Genomic DNA, 5,023 nt, shown 5'->3' on the forward strand with positions numbered 1-5,023 from the left:
GTGCAGCTTTTTATATAGTGGTACACCAGTGGACTCTCATCCCACCAGGACTAATGGCTCAACCATTAACACGACATAGCTCTGGTAGGCAGAGACACACTGTTACTTTTAGGGGTCACAGATCTAGGTTAATTTGATTTATTTAACCAGTATTGTCCTCTCAGTAACAATTACCACTGCATGACAGGAGTTCCAAAGAAAAGGTGATGAAAGAGAATTGAAAGCTAATTTTGAGATGGTATACTGTTCATGTAATATCAACACCATTTAATACAGTCTAACAAAATATTACACATATTGTAATTAAACCACTTAATCCAATTCATCATACATAGAAATGCAGTCTTTTAGATGTTGAAAGCACGTTGTTGTGGGTATTAGATGTCTTTAGACATGCTTGCTTCTAGTTTCATTGAGTCTTTACAACAGCTTCAGTAAAACTACATTTGATTTGTATGAAGCCAGAATACATAACAAAACTGTGAAAGGATAACTTGTTATTCATCACAAGAGAATGATCCTCACGTGGAAGGCCTCCGACAAATGTCATTACATCCTATTGTTCGTCAAGTTTTCACATAATCATTACAGAACGTCATATGCAATGAGTTGATTAGATAAAGAGCGGAAAAGCTTAGCCAAGTCTCAAACCTCAATAGGACTAGAGGAGACTGGGCTGATGTGATTGATATTGCTACTGCTAGTGATGAGTATGGGTATCTGTTCTGTTTAATCTGTTCAACTGTGCAATCAATAAACAGGCCTTTGTTTTCTCATAAGATAGAAGTATTAGGACAAATTAATCACCATGTAATCAAACCAGCTCAGGGACAATCTGTACAACACGTCTTTATGATGCATTATATAGCGCCTGATCTCACAATAGTTTGAGATAATAAAGCCAGGTTATTCCAGTTAAGAGTCCATAAAACTTCACCTTGGGTATCGTTTTAATATCTACCTTGGGTGTTACTGTCACGCCCTGACTTATGGGACTCGTGTATGTTGAGTCAGGGTGTGGAGATCTATGACATTATTTCTATGTATACATTCTAGGTATTGTGTTTCTATGTTTGGCCGGGTGTGATTCCCAATCAGAGGCAGCTGTCGCTCGTTGTCTCTGATTGGGGATCATACTTATGTAGCCTGTTTGCAATCATTAGTTCCGTGTATAGGCTTGTTTTGTGTTTAGCCTGAGGACTTCACGTTACGTTGGTTTGTTGTTATGTTCGTGTGTTTATTTTGTTAAATAAACATGTATGCATTTCACGCTGCGCCTTGGTCTGACCCGTCCTTCAACGTCCGTGACAGAAGATCCCACCAAACACGGACCAAGCAGCGTGCCCAGGAGCAAACACCCTGGACACAGGTGGGGAAGATGTGGTCTTGGGAGGAGATATTTGCGGGGAAAGGACCATGGGCGAAGGTAGATGCCCAGGCAGGAGAGGAGCAACGGCAACACAGAAGGGGCCGGCCGAGGAGGAAGCCCGAGAGGCAGCCCCAATAAAAAAATGTGGGGGTGCTAAAGGGGTGGTCGGGGAGCGAGAGAGAAGAGCCCCGACCACTGCACCCGGTGGGTTTCCAGATTGAGTCACTACGACCATGGGAACAAGAGTGGGAACAGTTTTATACTGAGGAGTCGGAGGATGACGACGTCCCTAACTCGTGGGGGCTCCCGGAGGAGTCCTCACTGGAGGAGGATTGCCGAGAGAGAGAGAGAAGGATCGGATCTACAGGGTAAGAGAGGAGGCCACCACATTACGGGGGCTGATAGCAAGAATAGAGCGGGAGAGCTCCTTTCAAGAGGAGGCACTGCAGGAGGCTCGTAGGGAGAAGGAAAAAGTAGATGCACGGAGAGAGGAGCTGGTCAGGCAACATAAGGAGCGTGGGTTAATTGAGGAACCCATGTATGCGGAGATACGCACTGTATCGCCAGTGCGCATGCACAGCCCAGTGCGTTCTGTGCCAGCGCCCTGCACGTGTCGTGCGAAAGTGGGCATCCAGCCAGGACGGGTTGTGCCGGCTCAACGCTCCTGGTCTCCAGTGCGCCTCCACGGTCCAGAATATCCTGCGCCAGTCCTACGCACCGTGTCGCCAGTACGCGTTCACAGCCCAGTGCGTCCTGTGCCAGCACCCCGCACGTGTCGTGCGAAAGTGGGCATCCAGCCAGGACGGGTTGTGCCAGCTGTACACTCCAGACCTCCAGTACGCCTCCACGGTCCAGTATATCCTGCTCCGGTTCTACGCACTGTGTCACCAGTGCACCTCACCAGTCCTGTACGGCCCGTTCCTGCTCCTCGCACCAGACCAGTGGTGCGTGTTCCCAGTCCGGCCCGGCCCATTTCTGTTCCTCGCACCAAGCCAGTGGTGCATGTCGCCAGCCCGGTACGCCCCGTACCTGCTCCCTGCACCAAGCCAGTGGTGTGTGTCCCCAGTCCGGCCCGGCCCGTTACTGCTCCTCGCACCAGACCAGTGGTGCGTGTTCCCAGTCCGGCCCGGCCCGTTCCTGTTCCTCGCACCAAGCCAGTGGTGCGTGTCGCCAGCCCGGTACGCCCTGTACCTGCTCCCCGCACCAAGCCAGTGGTGTGTGTCCCCAGTCGGGCCCGGCCCGTTCCTGCTCCTCGCACCAGACCAGTGGTGCGTGTTCCCAGTCCGGCCCGGACTGTTCCGTGTATAGGCTTGTTTTGTGTTTAGCCTGAGGACTTCACGTTACGTTGGTTTGTTGTTTTGTTCGCGTGTTTATTTTGTTAAATAAACTTGTATGCATTTCACGCTTATATATAAATAAAATAAAGATATATGTTCTTTGTAAAAGAATAACCATATGGAGGCACTGCTGAGCCATTAATGCACTCTAGTCCAAAATCTCGCAAGTTTAAATCCCGAGAGCATTTATGCACACTTAGGGCTAGATTCTATAAGATCTGCGCTAGCGCACACCTCCATAGTGGTTGTTTCAGAGGTGGAACTGTATTAGAGCTGTCAAATCTACAAGTGTCTCCCGACATTATACCTGAAGCGGAAAATGCCATTAGCTGCATTAGGAGAAATCCAATGCAGCCTGGTTTAAAAGTTGGAACACTGGAATGTGATATGTAATCTACACCTCGATAAGACTTATAGAAATCCACATCATTTTCTTTAATGGTTTTCAATTTGTGACATTATTTCTATATATCCAACACTTTCTGGTTCTGAACTTCGTGACAGTGACCACACAAGCAGCCGCTCACCAATTTGACAGCTCTAACGCAGTTACACCTCAGACACAGCCAAAATACCAGCTATGAGGGTGTCGGCTATCACGTGTTTATGTTTGATCTGATTGAATCTAGGCCTTAATGTCAAGTGTCCCTGAGCACTGCTTCTTTTTAGTTGGTGTTGTCAGATAATGGCACAATTATTGACTTGATTCCAGCAAATTTTAGCAAAGTGCAGAAATTGTCCTTGTTACAGTGTAATTACATGTGTAATTACACTGTAACAAGTATTGTAATTCCAGTCTGTAATTACAGAGGTGTAACAAGGAATGCTTGTTACCATGCTTGTTACAAATGGGCAGGTTTCCACTAAATTCACCAACTTATTGTTTTGCTTCTTCTCAGCTGCATCCGATTCATTAACAACTGTGACAAAGGTTGGGATCCCTTGTGAATGCGCTGGGTGTCTGAGAGATTATAGCCTATGCTTAATAGGCTCTAATTACTTACCCATGAATGTGCACTGTTCAAAATATATCTCCAGTCAACGTTGTTGTTAGCACTTGCCCCCAAAATAAAGCGTACCATCTGGGTTAACTTGGATGAGCTTACGAAAACAGATCTAATACGAGTGTCATCCCAGATGTGGAATAAGACACTATTTCAAAGCATAGTACATGTAATGTTTGCCTAAGTACAATGCAATTACTAGATGTTACACAGGATTTAGCTAGTTAAAATGATATTTTTAGAAACTTTGGCAAAGGGTAAAGTCTACAAAATACAGTCCACTCTGTTTGTTACAGATTCTAGTTGGAGAACAGAAAACTATATTGAGATGAACTGTTTAGTATTCCACTGTTGTGGTTAATCGTTATTGTGGCTAGCTCCACACATACACTACATGACCAAAAGTATGTGGACACATGCTCGTCAAACATCTCATTCCAGAATCATGGGCATTAATATGGAGTTGGTCCCCCCTTTGCTGCTATAACAGCCTCCACTCTTCTGGGAAGGCTTTCCACTAGATGTTGGAACATTGCTGCAGGGACTGCTGGGCGATTTGGCCTGGATTGCAGTCGGTGTTCCAATTCATCCCAAAGGTGTTCGATGGAACTGACTTGTTGGAAAGGTGGCATCCAATGACGGTGCCACGTTGAAAGTCACTGGGCTCTTCAGTAAGGCAATTCTACTGCCAATGTTTATCTATGGAGATTGCATGGCTGTGTGCTCGATTGTATACACCTGTCAGCAACCTAGTCAAGGTTTAAAAAACTAGCTAGCTAGCCTGCTAGCTAATCCCCCAAAAACTCACCAGATTGCATGAAAAGTATATTCTGTAGAATGTGCTATGGTAACTAGCTAACTAGCTAACTTAGTTGGTAGCATAACAAAAATGCCAGCTAATGTTTGCTAGGTAGCTAGCTACGTTTGCTAGCTACAGTTAGCTAGAGCCATATATCTCCAACACTAGGCTAGGTAGCTGGCAAATGGTAGCTAGATAGCTAAATACTTAAGCTAAATCTTCCAGCAGAATTCATGTATCCCCCCAAAATAGCTAAACAAATTGCATGAAAAACGTAATTTCTCTCTCCTGTCTTGACGTTTTTGTCTAGTCTACGAACAATTTTGTTTCTTTTGCCACAATCTCTCATGTCTGGATTTTGCACACTGACCTTCTTCTTAGGAGTTTAACAGCGGTTGGCATCCAATACGTTGCATTACCGCCCCCAACTGGACTATAATATAAATCCATTATACTTTGTAATACAAAAGGGGAAAGAGGGAGAAAAAATATATATATATATTACATTTTAGTC

This window comes from Coregonus lavaretus, assembly GCF_964263955.1.
Source record: "Coregonus lavaretus genome assembly, chromosome: 9".
NCBI lineage: Eukaryota > Metazoa > Chordata > Actinopteri > Salmoniformes > Salmonidae > Coregonus > Coregonus lavaretus.